The sequence below is a fragment of the Leptonotus elevatus genome, chromosome 3 (assembly GCF_054856555.1).
Source record: "Leptonotus elevatus isolate MCC_2025b chromosome 3, RoL_Lele_1.0, whole genome shotgun sequence".
NCBI classification, from domain to species: domain Eukaryota; kingdom Metazoa; phylum Chordata; class Actinopteri; order Syngnathiformes; family Syngnathidae; genus Leptonotus; species Leptonotus elevatus.
This window is the reverse complement of record NC_141241.1, coordinates 2183830-2201833: the sequence shown is the minus strand read 5'-3', so window position 1 is coordinate 2201833 and position 18004 is coordinate 2183830. Positions and strand designations below refer to the sequence as shown.

Here is an 18004-nt window from a genome sequence, read left to right as displayed (position 1 = left end):
AGAACCTTACCCTGCTGCTGCGCGCATTCTCCACTTCCTGCAGCAGCTCTTTTCTCTAAAACAGGATTTCTTACTAATGCCGAGAAGTAAATAGAAGAGACCCTCGTTATCCTCCATTGATGCATTAAATGAGGCATGCTTTTCTTTGTTTACCACGGATGCAAATAAGGTCAAGCTAATCCGTTACTCTTATTCTGTGTAAAAAATGGCATCAAGACAAGTATTAAGTGGGTCCTTGGGCCTGATTTTAGTAGACTGGTACATGTGCAATAACTGGCGTATCTTGATTTTCGTGACCAGGCAAATCTAGTTTACCGTGTTTGGGGATTTGGCAGATCGCAGTCCGGAAGACGGAAGGCGTTTTCTAAGACGAGCCCCTGGTAAACCTGACAATTTGGTTACAGAATGTAGACTATACTTTTGAGCATGACATCAGCGTGCATCAAACTGCCTGAATCCTTGTAGAAATCACATCCAGGGGTTGAAGGCGGTCTCAAGTATCCACTTCATCAACGGTAAGTGGAAATCTTGCAGTTCTTTAGGAACATATTTCTAAACGTATTTTGCGGGCTTCGATTTTCTGTTTGGACTCCAGCACGTGCCTCACCTGGGTTGAATTTAAAGGAACCGCTCGGATTGGCCAGGAATCAAGCTATGCTCGCTCCCACAGCGGTACCTATTTCTAACCGCAGACGCCCATTTCTGTGAAAAGGAGAGAAAATTCCACCGATGTGTACGGCCTTGATTTGATGTATTCAAGGTAATATTTTTTTCTCAGTGGATACCAAGTGGAAAACCGACATCCAAAAACTGGGATGCAGTCAAGCTAAGTCAGTATCAGGGAATCGCTGGCTCTCATTGATAAGAGATGACTCCCTGCCTTAGAGGCCATCGCCACTTCCATGTTTGAACTCTCTCTAAGCGGCACTGTCGATTCCCGCTTCCCAGGTAGCCCGTGGCAGATACGAGCTCTTTGGTCGAACACGCTTCATGTCACAATTAAAAGCAGATAAGCCGCATTAGCATGAATTCTATGCTAAAATGAGCACACGCATGGCAAATACACCTTGGAGTGTAAATAAAATATAAGACGCTTTTCATGAATTATAAAGAGTATATTTAAATTTCCAATTAATAAATCATTGGACCAAATTAATGCAACAGGACGTTTTGCATTAACTCATTCTTTACAGCAAATGCATTCCCTAAAAATTTTAAATCAGCTTCAAATAGAATTGGAGAGAAGAATATGCTGGAAGCTCGTCTGCAGCGTTTTTCGCAAGAGCCAGAGAGCAACTTCGATTCAAGTCTCATTTATCGTAATTACCGTGGCTAACAAAAAAAAAAAAAAACAGCAGAGAGAAAAGTGCGGTAAAGTAAACACCTCCATCGGATGAAAGGACGTTACTGTAGGAGTATTCTGAAGAGAACAGGAATGAATAAGAATTGCGACGAGACATATTTTCCTCATTGAATAGCTATTGTTGCTCGTGGGAGAATGGACTGCTGCATCTATTTTTTTAAGTTGTTTCAATAGATAATGCTCACGATTTCCTTCAAGAGAGTAATCCATGGGGGCAACTGTTTGTGATGTACACTCCTTCTCAAATAGCAAATCTTTAAAATGATCAACTTTGATGTGATGCTTCTCCCACATTAGATTGGGAGGCAAAAATCTTCGCCATCTTCCCCTAAGTGATTATAATTAATATAACAGGGGGCGATGTTTTTTTTGTTTGTTTTTTAGAGGATGCCCGCTTCAGGCTAATATAGGTAAATTTTCTGATACCTGAAATGATCTTGAGACTTTTTCATCTGTCCAATCTTATGATGGACACATTCAATTCAGTTAAAATTTATTTCACTCTTTAAAATAAAATAAATGAAAGGAGACAGAAAGATGTAAAAATGTGTTATATCTGCCCTTGAACAACACACACACAAAAATCAACACAAAATGAATGACAGTGAGCGGTCAAGTCTATAAAATAATTCAACAGCATGTCCTTGTGCTAGATATGTACTTCCAGTAATTGTGCTTTTATAAAAAATAAAAAAATAAATACAGGAAGACTGAGAAGATTTTGTTTTACAATCCAGATTGTTCAACAAACTGACACCACCTTGAGTTTAAATACATTGTGCTTTTTGTTTTGTTCTATATTTAGTTTTGGGAAAAAAAATGCATGTTTCTCTTAATTTGCACTCCCTTTTTTTCTTCTTTTTTTTTTTTTACATTTGATTTGTATATTGACTGGTAAAATTTCATGATGGGCTTTATACATCTTTTTAAGGTGGGTAAACTCCATCAATTCATTGATTAAATAATGTATTGCTCTGGTCTCTATATCCACAACCGAAAATGACATGAATAAGCATGTTTCTGAAGAAGAAAGATGGGTATAGGCACATGACAACAAATTTTGTGTCATTCTTTGTAACAAAAGGTTAAGTGGCCCTCGCACACTTATTTTAATGGTGAATCTTTGAAATAATCATCAAACGCCTACATTAGATGGCATAGGCAAAACGCTTTGCTATTTAGTGTTTTCTCAATTGGTCATTACGAGCCCTGGAATTTGCCTCTAAATGGCTGCTCTAAACCAAAATGGCTGACTTTATGTTTAATTTATTTTCATCGTACATATCCACCACAGTGGATAATGTACCAATTACGCAATTAAAGGTACACACATTTAACAAAATAGTTTATTTTTCGGTCCATCCTGACCTTTTCACCGGAAATGCTTACTCAGCTGCTGTGCATCCAAGCATTGACTGAGTTTGGAAGAGTGGTGTTGTAGGAGAATTCATGTCGGGGGCCCTGACCTCCCCTCAACTTTATTTATAGAGCACTTTACGCACCTGGTCCTAAAATACATACAGTTTCTCCCGGGTACAAGCGCCAGGTTAAAAGCATTAATCTCACATTACTGAGGATGAAATGAGTATGATATTAAATAACAATATATTTTTCTGTCTTACAGTATGCTGCTGTGCTCATTTCCTAGAGCTGGGCAAAACAAATTCCTTCTTTTCCCTTGGTGTATAGAAAAGGAAATGACAATGGCATTATTCAAAACAAGTTTTGCATTACTTGTTTTGTCTTCTGGGATTTGCTTTATTCCTCCCGATACCAAACAAGCTTTTCAACTGTTTTCACCCCCACAAGCATTAAATTAATCAACTTCCACTTAAACAATAGAAATAAATAGGTTTTCTTTATGGATACTAAATTAGGTTATGATAAACTCAGATAATCCTTTAATAATGCCCAGTGGGGTAATTCAGGTGTTACACAGCAGGATAATAATTTAACATCAGAAAATGAGCTGGTCCATTTTGCCACTGTTGGATGGAAATCACGTGGCGCTATTATTTTTCACAAATTGCTAACAAACGTAAACATCTGAAAATGCCTTGCTCTCTTGGACGATGCAATGTCAATGGCTCAACAAACATTTATTTAGGGGGGTTTCCTAAAAATTAAAGGTTTCAGGGATGTGAGGATTCCACCCGAAGGCAACAATATGTCTGCTGTCTGTGAAATGTATCCCGCTCGTGTTGTCTGTTTCTTTGGAGGGGATTTAAAGCCTCTTGAAAAGTAGTCGCTAGAGTCTGAAAAGTCGCCTACTCGAGAAAAAAATCTTTGGGAAAAAAACTAAACAAACATATTACCTATTGTAATTTGTTGTGCAGACCCCCCCAAAGTAAACTTCAAAACTCAAGATTATTGTGGAAGCAAGCAAATAACATTACTGATATTATGAAATATTATAAATATAAATATTTAATTAAATCAAACATATAAAAAACACATTTTACTATTATATGTCACATTTCCTGGCTGATGTACGGCATTGCGTACCGTAATTCGTTTCCAGTTCCGGTTCTATTAACAAGTAGATTTTCTCTCCAGAGTGCAGACACTTATTAATTTGCCTGCTATTTTGCTGTTAGATGTTCTCCGCATTAATGCTGTTCTAGTCAAGACGTCTGTGAAAAATGTCCTCGATCACCCAAGCCCTTAATTACGGTGTTAAATGCATTAGCCGTGTCAATCTTAAAGGAAGGCTAGCAATTAGCATGGCTTCTCCCTTCGCCAGAACGATGCTTGTCAAAAATGTAACTTATTAGTCATTGATGGAGGTGATTATTACGGACTTTGGAGTGACTCCGCAATGTGGTTGGCCGCAGCACTCGCTAGACGACGCTTGTTGCTAGCTAGCTAGCTGGTGCAGCGTAAGTGGCACCGAGGTGTGCTTCAACCTCTAACTACCCGCGGTAGGTGATGTGAGTGACGCATCCCTGCGAAACTTTGTCGACAGTTGATTCTCAGGTTTGCTATGTTTTAATAGCAGCAAAATGCTAATTTTGCCTCGCAAATTGCCATGCAAAATTGCTTGTTTCGTATTTGGGGAAATCATACTTTGGGCCTTTCCGTCATAGGCTACAATGTTAGCTATGGACAGAGCAATTCCCCAAATTTTGGCCATACGCATGTTGGAACAGGAAGTAAAACGACATGGAGGAAGACCATTCTGTTAAAGCGCCGAGGTCAGTGACGAATGAATTCATAAGGCATTCGGACGGAAAAGGCGGCAGCATTGCGGGTCCATTAGTGTACAATCTTCCATGCCCTTCTGTTTGGCGGCAGCGTGGCACTAACAACTTTCAGGATTTGTAGGCGCAATACAGAGACCATAGATTCAGGGTAATTTGTTCCACAATGAGGTGAGAGCCCCTCCCTGCAAGTTCCCGCGAAGGGCGGTCTAGCACGCCACAGCGGTTAACCTATTCATCGGTCAAAACAAACAAGCCTCTCCGTCCACTTTTTATCAGCCCCTTATTTCATAACCTCAGCCGCCAGAAATGAGAATGCTTTATGGAGGGGATGCGGCCAGGTTGAATAGTGGGGGATGGTCGCCCGCCTGCATGCGTGGCAATCACTCTGATCTACAGCATCTATTGATCCTGCGAGCTTGTCCAATCAATACAAAAGAGAAGAGAGGGAAACAACATTAGAAGAGAAAATAGCCTATTTAAGGGGGCTGAAAGGCACTGAGGTTGGAAGGTGGTGGTTGGCGCGCATTGTGATAGTGCAGGTACAGTTGTCTCACACACAAGATAGAGCAAGATGAGGGGAAAAGCTGTTTTTTTTTTTTCATAATAGAAGAGCTCCGCGTTATTTCCCTGGAAGTGTCGGTGAGGTAATGAGAAAGCTAACAGAGGGAAAAATACAGCGGTGAAGTGGCTGGTTGGGATGAGATATGAGGCCGAGGCAATGAGGCATCGCCACGATGCTGCAATTGAGTCGTCTGTGTGAGGTGGACGCCGCACATTAGGGCGGCCCCCGAGAACAAAACCCTCCACAGAAGGTCTGCTCTGAATACAAATGGAGGCCGGACATATAGAAACAGTTCTCTTTGCCTGCATCCTGTCAAATCACTGGATTGATCAACTGGCCAATGCAACTCAGTGAAGAGCTGAGATGCTAGTGCAAGTTCAGCGCAGACTAGCTGTACACATGAGTAGAGTTTTCTTTTGTTTCATTATTTTTTTAGACTAGCGCAGGTAGAAATGGTCATTTGGTCTTTTGTGAGCTGTTGTTTATGGGACGCAGCCGACTAGGACTATAGAGAACTGCAAGAAGATCTCCACTTATGGATTAGGGAGGGTGCTATAAAAATAAAAAATGTCTACAATTTTTACAAAGATTCAGAAGGATTGCCGGCCTTGTCGGGCCGAGGTCGACAGCTTCCCTCTTTGGTGAAGGTTCTCATTGCATGCCAGATCCACCACACCAGCATCTACTGAAACTCAAAAAGAATTTGCTTCTCCCACTGGTCGCTGAATCAGTGGAGGTTAGCGTTTGTGGTCCCTCACTCTGCTTCAGCTATGCTATGCTATGCTATGCTATCCTTCCTTCCTTTAGTCCTTCTTCTGGTCTCTTGATGTCTCCCTAATCCTGTTGGAATTCAGATGTATCTAGGGTTGATGAAAGATTCTGGATCTGTAACTCCGTGGGTGGAGGGTGATGCCTGGTTGGTGTTGGATTTCACTTTGCTTCATCTTTCCTTCCTTTGATCCTTCCTCCGGTCTCCTGACAACTTAACGACTCTGGTGTAGTATACAGTCAAGGTGAAGGGTTTCAGGTGAATTAAAGAGCACAAACTCGCACGCACGCAGGCACACACATGCATACACGCACACACACACACACACACACACACACACACACACACACACACACACACACACACACACACACACACACACACACACACACACACACACACAGGATTGCCGCGTGCTGTGTGAGCTCAGTACTTTACCTGTCTGCCTGAGTCTCAATCAAATCCACCAAACTCACATTGCCATACTTGCACCACAACTTAGACCTCTTTATAGCTAGTCTAGAATTGAGTCTACTTTTGGGTCATCCAATTGCCAGTTGAGTGCAATACAATATGCTGGAACGCCAGATTATGGGGCGTGTAATAGAATACATCGGAACGCCCATCAAGGCGTAGTGGGTCTACCAAATTCACAGACTTGCCCAAAAAGTGCTCTTTTCTGCCTTAAGCACAGGTGAAAATAAGGCCCCTATAAGACCATGACCACATAGACGTACGTTTGGACAATGCTGTGATAACCATTCATCAATTTTCTATAGCCTTCCACTGAGGCTCACTCGGGTCAAAGCTGATCAACAGCCAATCATAGGGCTCATATAGACATTCGCCATCACCTTGACTGAACGTGAATAATTTTAGAATGTGGGAGAAAGGGAGAAGCATGTCAGCTCCACACAGGTAAGCCAGAGCCTGGATTTGAACCCCGAACCTCGGAACTGTGAGGCGAATGTGCTAAAGACTCGCCTACTGCGATAAGCGTTAAGGGAAATCTTATTGACGCAATTCCTGGTGGAACAACAATATAGAGGCGGGACATCGATTTCCCATGACTACGTTTACTCATGTTGTCAATTGAGATGCTGCGGGGGCTATTTGTGATTCTTGTCACTGAATAATAAAACAATAATAGAGCAAGGCCAGGCCCGGCATTGCTTAAATAGAATGTTGGAGCGGCACAAAAATGTTGTATATAGATACAAAGTGTATTTCAGCGGTGAGGTATTTTGAATCAAGGATGATATGATCAAGAAAAATGTAATTGAAATGTTTTTAATAGAATGGTCCTAACAAAAAAACTCGAATGAAATCCATTCATCGCCGTGCCATACTGTTCTGTATATACTTTGAAAGCACCTCCTCAAAACAAGTTTCAGGAGGTTTAGGTCATTAACACACCTGAGAAGTGTTTGAAATTGTGAAAACCTATAATAATGTCACAATGTCGTGCAAGCATCATTGACCCCTTTTTAGGCCTCAAATAATTCAGCACGACACACAATTAACGTGGCCGCGCTCCAATCAAAAGAAAGAAAAGCCATCAAAACTCCACACGATCTGGCACGGCTGGCGCTATGAAATCCCATCCAACACGTTTCCTGTCCCCGAGACGCTTGTCACTTCCAATTCCCTCCGTTCTTGAACGGGAGTCTGCGTTTCATTATCCTCGTCGGCTGGCAGCGAGTGGCCGTCAGATGGAGGAGATTTTTTTCCAAAGATTGCATATCGAGGTGTATTATGGCGGCAATACATCAGCGAGGGCAGGATAACAAGAAAATAAAGTGGAAAGACGAGCCGCCATTACTTAAAAGTGGACTCGGCGAATGTGATTCAATTCTGTTTAAATGTGAAAGTAACAATGGCGTTTCGACAATATGCTTTGTTTGTACTAATATCCAAGAGTGCTGTGGAGTGAAGCCACAAATCATTTTATTGTGTTCTCTTTATACTTTTTTTATTGCCCTGATGATTGTTCATTCATCCGTGGCATGCTTTGAAAAAAAATAAATGTACCGTTTAATCATGTATTTCTGCTCTTGCCTTTTTATTATTATTATTTCAAAGAAAATGTTTTCAATGTGAGTAATTTAATTGACTCTCCTGCTTCTTATTGGGTTTTTTAAATAGTCAGTATCAACAGTGAAATTGCTTCTTCTGGAGACAAAGAAATGTAGTCCTTTTACAAAATAGAAAATAAACGACCGGTTTCCAAAACCCATGTTCAAAAAGACAACAAGTTGACCACTTTGCTAAATTGGCAATTTTAGGGTGATTTTGCCCATTTCAAAATATCATTCAATAGTCTTCTTTTCTTTCTTTTTTTATCGTTTTACATACTCAAAAGTGACCTTGGTAAAAATCTAGCCACCAAAAGCACTATGAAATTTGGTAGGCATATCTAGAATAGAAATGTGAAAAAGTCTCAAAATCACATAATCCAACTTGTAGATTGTATTTATTTATTTTTAAAATCAGCCCCCAAAGCCAATTTCTGTTAGCAACAGGACATTTATGTAGAACCACAAAATATTTAGTGCCATCTTGTGTTAATGCTAATGCTTCATTAAGTTTAAAAACATACTATTAATTTCAATAACATGCAAAAAAAAAAAAAAGTGTTCTATCACATCAACATACTTGTTATATATAATCGCAGGTCTAGTAATCGCTAATTATATTACATAGGTCATGCCGTGCCATACAGGAGGCTGACATGTTTCACCGCCATCTTTCTGCTACAGATAGCCGAAGGAGAAGAACTTTGCAAACATAGTTTTCCTCTGGTGGTACTAGCGTTTTTTTGCTAGCTTCTCCCACAAGCATCTTGTTAGCAACTGCTGCTAGTTCTTGCTAGCCGCTCTTCTTGGCCGCTTTAGCAAGTTCTTGCTAGCCACTCTTGCATGCCGCTCACGCTAGCGTATTCAAAAAAAGTATAATTCAATATATTTGAAAGAAAATAAGATCCACTCCAGTTTGTTTTTAATCGCTTTTTTGGGTCAAACTCTGTGAAATCCTGTTACTGTGTGTTTTTATTCTTTATTCCTTCCTGCAAGATAAACCTGTCGCCTTTAGATAAATAAATTAAAAAAAGGTCTCCCCACATTTTATATCCTGGCAAGTTCCGCTTCAAAAGTTGTGCTTTTACATCTGCATTTATTTTTTTTTACCATCCATTAAGAAGGTAAAAGCCATGTTACGTGACACTTTTACCCTCTTCCACAAAATAACAAGAAGCCTGAAACTGTCTCCAATAAAGCTTAAATTAGCACATGTGGATCCGAGCGGAATTAGCTCCCGCTGGGTGATGGCGGCGCTGCCATATTTCACGACGGCGAGCATGCAAAGCAGTCCATTGTATGATGATCTCATTACGCCGGAGAATTCCGCTCCATCTAAATCATGTCGCCAACGCGTCTAATAGGTTGCAAATAAAGACGGCTCATTTATGAAGCAGTAAATGTGTTGAGCAGTGCTCGGCTTGTAGGGGCCGCTTTTTTATGGCCGCCGCGCCATTCCGGGGAATGTCGGCCATTTGTCAGCACGGTGGCGGGGAACCTCCTCGTCCTACGTTTCACAGCAGGCGTTATCAAAGAAAAGTAGTGATCATCATTGCAGGATAATAATCCATTAAAGACATTTGCATAATCAGAGCGGTGACACTTCTGCCGGCCTTCAAACGCGTTGAGTCATCGCATGCATCATTATCCATTTGCTATTTGCTGGCGTGAAGCATTTATTGTCAAGGCCTACCCGCTTTATTATTAGCATGATTGCACTGACAATTTTGTTTAGGAAAATGCTCCGCACTGTGCTCACATCAAACACAAAAGCTGTGAAATAAAAGATTAATACAGAGACTTCAAGAAATAAAATGGTACATCATTCGTATGTCTTGCTTCTTTGTGAGCATCATACATTTTGGGTGAATGACACTGAAAAAGGACACACAAAAAACTTTTGTTTTTTTTTATAGGGACTGCTAAAACTTTGCTTCACAATTTAGTGTCTACCATCTGTCTCGTAGATGTGGTTCAAAATTGGACAAAATCTCTTAATTCCACCTCAAGCAAAAATGGCAGACTTCCTGTGTCTTCTTGCACATGGACAACAAAGTTTGCCGACATGCTGGGCTCGCATGCAATGACAAAAACTAAAGTATTTCACAATTGTGTGTTGCCCATCTGTTTCATGTAGACAGTATGAATTTGGTTGCAGTTAGGCATGACCAATTACCGATTTGATGTTTACCGTGGTTTTAAAAATTCAAGGTTTCAATAACTTCGAATACTGGCTGTCACCGGTAATGAGCTCTTCTTGTATATTTTTTAAGGGACATGTAAGCAGGGCACAATATGATTGGTTGCATACAGAGTTAGCAGGTTCTAGTTAGCCTCAAGGACAACATGAGTAGTCCACGGGTCTGTTCTAAAAATAGATAATCAGTGATGGAACACTGACTTACTAAAAATAATTAAAACAGGAAAATAAATGTTGACATTTGTTTATTTAAACTTAATATGATACACTGAATATTCTATATTTTGTTTAAAAATAGTTTACTACTCCGCGGGAATGCGCATGACATCACCCTCCACCACTCCCCTCCCCAAAGAAACTGTGCAGTGTGAGGATCCGCACACTCTACTATAAAGGGAAGATAAAAGCTGATAGGTGCAGTCAGAGTGAAACAGTCAGGGCTCTTCGTACTCATCAGAGTATTGGTGAAGCACGCATAATGTCGAAAAAGCTTTAAAAGATAACTCAACAGGAAGTCAGACTCTTGCTCCACCTCTCACTAAGATTTGAAATCGGCGCTCAAAGGGGGTGTTGCCTGGAGGACCGTTGGGTTGCGAATTGGTAGAGGTTTTTGTCCCCAAATAAAATTTTAAACAAACATGTACTAAAATGTAAAAATAATGATCAGGACATGCAGACAGTATTTGTAGTGCGCCTTTAAGTGGATACATCCTCAAACTCATCATTCTTATTATTGCGAATTTACATGACCTTCAAAGTGTTTTGCTATTTTTTCTTTGGATTATGAAAGAATTAAAAGCCCCTCTGCCACTGTTAATACAATAGATACATAGACAGTATTGCCATACAGATATAGGGGGTATCAGTTCAAGAATGTGGGCAATGAAGTATCCCCTCACAGTCTCATGGACCCACAACTCCCCGGGTACTAAAGTTGCCCCCCTGCTCCGGTCTGTGCCACTGCTGTAACTATGTGTGTTTGTGGTGTGTTGGGTTCAAATCAGAGGCCAAGTTTTGTGAATACGCATTGATGCCATGACAATAAAGACGGTTCATATAAATATTATTAAAATTTGGATTGATCCACTCACCACCAGGTCTTCTTCTGTCACCTTTTCGTCTTTTCATACTCCACCTGTAATTAACACAAGTGTCAGTCACTGGTGTGTAAACACAGCCATTTTTATGCAGTACAAGCCCCTCGTTGGGTCTGTTGTCCCACTGGCAGCTGATAACAGCACTTTAATGGGCTGGTAACATCCAGACCATGTGTCCGCCAGGCTTCATGCGTTATAGAAGCCACCGCCCTCTGGGGAATTTGCGCACCATCCTAAATCATCCATCATCCTGAATGTGAATGTGGATGTGGATGTGGATGTGGGGTGGGGCGGCATTTGGAAATGTACGTTTTCCGCCCAGGCTTGCCTGGGGCTGTCAGACACAGGTGATTGATAAGCGAGGTTACATGGGGCGCCCGGGCCAGTGCACAGGGAGCACGTTGGCTCCGAAACGCCAGCTGCTGTCACCCCTGTTCCAGATTTGCCGCCCCAGCGTAGAGGAGGCAAAAGTACTCACACTTAAGCAGGGTTGGGAGGGTTACTTTTAAAATGTAATCTGTTACAGTTACAAGTTACCTGCTAAAAAATCTAGTTAGAAACGTAACCCAAGTACCATAATATTAAAGTAATGTAACTGGATTACTTTAATATAGAGTATGCTCATGAAGACAAAATAAAAAATAATTTTTACCACAATATATATTCTATACAATGTGCCCCTGCTATTTGCGGGTGATAGGGACCCGGGATGCCTACAAACGGTCCTTGTGTAATTAAAAAGCATGTAGGCTATTGATTGATTGATTGATATATGCTGTTTTCAAACTGTCACTGTAAGCAACCACACCTCACAGATAGATAGATAGATAGATAGATAGATAGATAGATAGATAGATAGATAGATAGATAGATAGATAGATAGCAAAATTTTAGCCGTGTATATGTTGTGCATGATGTTTAAATCGTGAATTGGTGGGAGGAAGATTTGTTTGGCAGGTGTAACTCACATTATGGTTGTAGGCTAGCGGGCTAGCTAGCAAGAAGCTACAGCGCGTAGCATGCCGCTGGACTCTCAGCTCAAACTTTCGCTCTGAGTAAGTTCCAGTGAATACCGGTCGTCATTTCTTCTTCCCGTCCGTGAAGCTTTTTCAAAGTTCAAACTGCCCGCGTGTGGAGGACACTACTAATCAGTTTGTTCGTTCCCACCTCCGCGACACGTAGCAACCGGTCCCAAACGCGCGGGCGTGCGCGCGGGCGTGTACGCGCTCTTGCTCTCTCTCTCTCTCTCTCTCTCTCTCTCTCTCTCTCTCTCTCTCTCTCTCTCCCTCTCTCCCTCTCTCTCCATCTCGCCCTCTTTCGCACTCTCTCTCATCGTAGAAATTGTAATCTCCATTTTTAATAAATGTACCTGTAAACTGATTACATGTTTTTTTTTCCTGTAACTGTAATGTTTATGTGCCATGTGTCCTGGTGCTTGACCTAACTTTTATGCTGTTGAAACATGTTCCCATAGGTTTATTAAAATTGTGAACTGAATAACAAGAAATGCAAAATTGGCTAATAATAACAATTGGAGGGGGGAAAACACCTTAATTGCATTTTTTCTGGGGGCATCAGGGTTGACAGACAATTTTAGAAAGCCATAAACTGGTGTTTTTTAGGTGAGTGCAAGACTCACCCGTCATTTTAACTGACACTAATGGAGGAAGCCAAGACAATTTCCTTAGATATACGGGGCGGCGTGGCTCTGTGATAGAGTGGTCGTCTCCCAACCCAGAGGTTGTGGGTTTGATCCCATGCCATTGTGACCACGTCGAAGTATCCTTGAGCAAGATACTGAACCCCCACTTGCTCCTGATCCTGCGTCATCAGTAGGTGAATGTGTAGTCGAATGCAAAGCGCTTTGAGGGCCTTGTAAGGTGGTAAAGCGCGATATAAATGAAGTGCCATTTACCATTACCATTTTAGCAATAATACAAGTATGTTCAATATCTACTAGCACAAACACAGTATTCTGTTTAATATTGTGTTTTTATCTGGTGTGGATAGCACTATATAAGTTCACTCCATTTACTATTTACCTCAGGGGGCAGCCATTTTCCCAATGCTGCATTCAAGAAACGTGGGAATTGTGAATATCCCATCGAATTGTCCCAGTTCCAACCTCAAATCGTTCAAAGTGAATGTAAACAACAAAGATGGCTGATTCTGATTTTTTTTAAATTGAATAACTAAACTAATATGTTTATTTTTCATGTAAATTATGTTTTGCCATTCACAGACTGTGTCTCGATCGGGTCAACATTATCGAGTGACGTCAGATTTAAACCTGTCGATGAAGTCAGGGTCCTTTTTTTCTCTCTTTGGTAATAAATGATATGCATGAGCCTTCGGGGATGATTTTAAATGTTATTTTAAGTAGATTTATTTTGATATCAACCGGAGTAAGGACATTTGAAAGTGTGTCATCTAGCAGCAGCCAATAGAAAAGCACCTTCAGATGACGTTGCTCCCATGGTGTTTTTTAAATATTGCGCACAAGTAATAAAAACAAATTTATACTGTAACTAACTAAAACTAAGCATTTATGAAATAACAAAAACTAATAAAAACTAACAGAACCACCTTGAAAACTAATTAAAACTAAATAATTTTAAAAAACAAAACTTAAAACGAAATAAAAACTAACTAAAATGAAAAATTCCAAAACTACAATAACCCTGGTGGGGGCACAGACAACCTATTAATGTAAAGATTTATTTTACTGAACTTATGGCCACGTCTTGCTTCTTCACATCTGTCTCAGTCAATATTAGATCTCACTGATTCCTACTTCACATTCCTATATTTCGCTGCTATCACTGTTTGTTCTCGTTTATAAGACCCCACCAATATGTCTTTCTTTACGTTGTGTTGTCATCCACAGAGGTTGAAAAAGTAGCAAGCCTATTACGACAAAGTCAAAAGTAAAACATATACATATTGTTAAGTTATTAACATTATTTTTCAGTTTCAATTTATATTTTAGCCGTTTTGGATTTAGTTATAGCAATATGGCTCAATGAATAGAATTGTATTATCTGTCTCACTCTCAGAAGAAGGGCAACGGGTTTTTACATTTGCTATCTTGAAGGAAGTCTGGTACAGGTCTCTGTCGGAAGAGGGGAGGCACAGGCTGATTATTGTTTTTCTCTAATCTGATTTATAGCTATGGGAACTTGCAGAAGGGAGGAGAGAGGAATTCTCTTATATTTATACCCATGGGAACAGAGTTGTAAACAAATGTACTGTGGGCTGATGGGAGGAGACTTTTCGTATTCACCCACTTTTCTATAAATAATGATGTGCCGGAGTGGACGACACAGAATCTGAAGGAACACAGCTTCAGTGTCGTCGGTTTTTGTCATCAGAAGCTTCTGATAATTATAATACCTTTGCAAAGGGACTTCTTCACCAGGATCTCACCATTCAGTTAATTGAACACGCAAAGAGTACAATACTTAATATTGTCTACTCTAACAATATCTTGTTTCAAATGTAGGGACTAAAAATTCATCAGAAAAAAAAGCATACTCAAGGAGAAATCTACTCATGACCAGAAACAGAATATTTGTACTTTGTTACTTCCCGGCGCTGGCCCCACAGTGTAGCCTGTAGCCACCGTTAGCGCCCCCTGTCAGCATGCTGACACTTGTTAGCGGCAGCAGACGTAGTGATGGCGGAGTCGTGCAGACACCCACCGGCGGGAAGGATGACACATCCAAACACAGACAGTGCCGCCACGCAGTAACCAGGCAACAGGAAGCCTGCATGGCGCGCTGACCACTGACACCGCATCATAATCGAAGTGCGTGTTAGCATCGCACGCTCGCTCGCTCGCTCCCCCCTCCTATTTCGCTACAACCTGGCAGACGTGACTCAACTCCAAGCTGAAGAGAGCCCCCCTCTGTAGCGCTTTCTCTTCCTCCACCTACTCCCCGACAATACGCCACCGCTTGCCACCCACTCCTCTTCCTCTCCGCAGCTCCTGATCTTTCATTTAGCAGCCTCCACTCCACTACGCTGGCCCCCTTCTCGCCTATCTTTATTCTACTTTGAGAGGGAAAAAAAACATGCTGCATTTGATACAATGTCACTTTTTTTAATGAAAACAAATGTTATGTTTCTTATTGAAACTGGCTTTGGGGGCTGGATTTAAAAATGAATAAATCAGAGAGGCATGACCGAGTAAATTTTGGGGACTTAAAACCAAAATATCCGGCTTTCTGTGTCATTTCACAAATGGCTTCTTGAGACTTTTTAGTGGGTCTGCTCATGATAGAAGCAACTACCAAATTTCACATTGCAGGCGTGAAACTAGTTTACTGGGCTCAATTAGAAAAAAACAGTGGAGACCAAAAAGGCAGATGTCATGTATCTTTTAGGGAATGGGTTCTCACAATTTTTCGTGGGTCTACTCATGACACATTTCATGTTGCTCAGTTGGCTTCAGGGGCTGGACTAAAAAAAAACTTGAGAGAAATTGAAAAACCAAGTTATTTTGTCGGAAAGAAAAGTCCATATTTGGGCCTTCAAAACAAAATGTCACACTTCCTATCTTTTCAGGAATTATTTCTTGAGAATTTTTTGTGGTGCCACTCATGATTGACCAAACTTATTTTGTTCAATAAAATAAAAAATAAAAAATAGAGAGGCACTACACATGGACTCTTGTGACTTTTAGGTAGGTCAAAATAGGCTTCAGTTCAGGGGATGGATTTTCTAAACATGGCGGAATGAGGTCCATTTTGTGGGGCTTCCAACGACAATGGCAGACTTCCTGTGCCCGTTCAGGAATGAGTTTTGGAGACGTTTTTTGGGGGGCCGACTCATGATAGTTATGTCTTTCCGAATTCCACGTTGCTCAGTAAAAATTGGCTTCAAGGGCTCCGTTTTCAAAGAACTCCGGGGGGTGCTACTGAGCCAATTTCGCGCAAATCCTTACCAGGAAGAGCCTTGAAGACATCAAAGCAGCAGTGGAATTCCTTTTCAGCACCTTGATATTTAATAGCAATATCCATATTTGATGCCAGTGTATCAAAATTGTATTGCATCAGACAATTTGGATATTTTGTCCCACTTCCATGCACAATCTGTGTTAATCTCTCATTGCCACATCAGACATTTCAAAAGCCGTGTTTTGTCCTTGCCTTGCACCTCTTTGTCTTCCTGTTTGCCTGACGCGGCGCCTCCAAGCTGATGTTTCCTCCAGCCCGTTGGCGAGGCCGCCAGCCGGCGCATCCCACAACACACTGACGCCAGGCAGCACCAGCGGAGAGGACAAACATCAAAAAGCGTGTCTGCTGAATACAAAATAAGATAGTGGGGGCGCTTCAAAATAAAATAAAAGACATCCAGACTCTTTCCGGGCATGGGTACTTCAGATTTTTGGTGTGTCTACTTATTATCAACATGCCTGCCATGCTTGATTAAAAAATAATTAATTAATTAAAAATCGGAGAGTACTAAGTAACATTTTTATCAGCTTTAAGACAGAAATTAGCAAAAAAACAAATGAATGCTGATAAATTAGCCAATTATTATATTTAATAGGTTTTTTTTACTTTAGATTATATATATATATATATATATATATTTATTTATTTATTTTTTACTTATATTATTATTATTATTTACAATAAATCAAGAAGTGAATACAAAAATGAGTGAAGACTTTTTAATTAAACAATTTTAGGAGGTAAGGGATGGCTAAATTAAAGCAACTAGTGTCATAAAACTGGTGATAAAGAATAGAGCGGGCTGTACTTAGTCCACCCCGATTTTTCCGGTTGTTGAGCCACAACAATAATCCCATTTTTTTTTTTTTTGCGATGTAAAAATTCCATCGAATCCTCGATAAATTGTTCTCCCTGTAAAGTCTGACGTGAAGGCACCTTGCTCACGGGCATCTCCACAAAAGTTTTGGAGAGAGACTTGGTTTAAAACTTTTTTCACTCTGGCCAATGAATGCTTGTAATTCCCTCACCAAGAGCATTCATGCAAATGTGCTTTAAATCGCAGCCGCATTCATGCAAATGTGCTTTAAATCACAGCCAAAGGGGGCGGCGCCTTTTTTGCCTTGTTGCTGGGCAAAATAAGGAAATAAACCATGATTGAAAAGCTGGAGGTGACATTCACTAGAGCAACAACAACTGTCTGGAAAGATAATCATACTTGTAAAATTGCCAAAATTGCCTTGAATTGATCACCTTAAAATGTGAAAATAGATGGTGTAACTTAGTAAGTGAATACCAATGAATGGCTGCTCCACTCTTAAGTCCACTTCTGCTCATATTAGTCAGAGGAAACTTTGTTCATGATGGAAGAACCAGACTGGCCGGTCATGGTCATGGTCGTCCTCTGGTTTTACATGAGCAGCCGAAACTCAAGAAGACCCCAATACTCCAAGTCCAGAAGACTACAAGACCAGAAGACCAAAAAACTACAAGACCATTACGTTCAAGACCACAAGACTATAAGATGCCAAGACAAAAATCCTAAATATTACGAGACTAAAAGACCGCAAATGTACAAAACCAGAACAGACCACAACACTACAAGACAAGAGTAGAAAACCACAAGACTGTAAGACCAGAAGACATTGGGGAAATAACACATCAGGATCATAACACAACAACACTTGAAGACCAAACATTAAAAGACCTCGGCACAACACCAGAAAACCACAAGGCCACAATCTCAGACAAGACTTGAAGACCACAGGACTGCATCATT

General features: G+C 40.7%; 1 protein-coding gene across 2 annotated transcripts in view; it reads right to left on the bottom strand.

Moving 5' to 3' along the window:
* Positions 1 to 12456, bottom strand: part of ntrk3b (neurotrophic tyrosine kinase, receptor, type 3b) — a 234992-nt gene extending 222536 nt beyond the window's left edge. For both annotated transcript variants that reach the window (XM_086071367.1, XM_086071368.1), the window contains exons 1-2: positions 12238 to 12456; positions 11264 to 11307 (exon numbers count right to left, since the gene is read on the bottom strand). The gene's annotated coding sequence lies outside the window, so the exon portion shown is untranslated. The remainder of the gene's footprint in view (positions 1 to 11263; positions 11308 to 12237) is intronic.
* Between the last annotated feature and the right edge of the window lie 5548 nt (positions 12457 to 18004).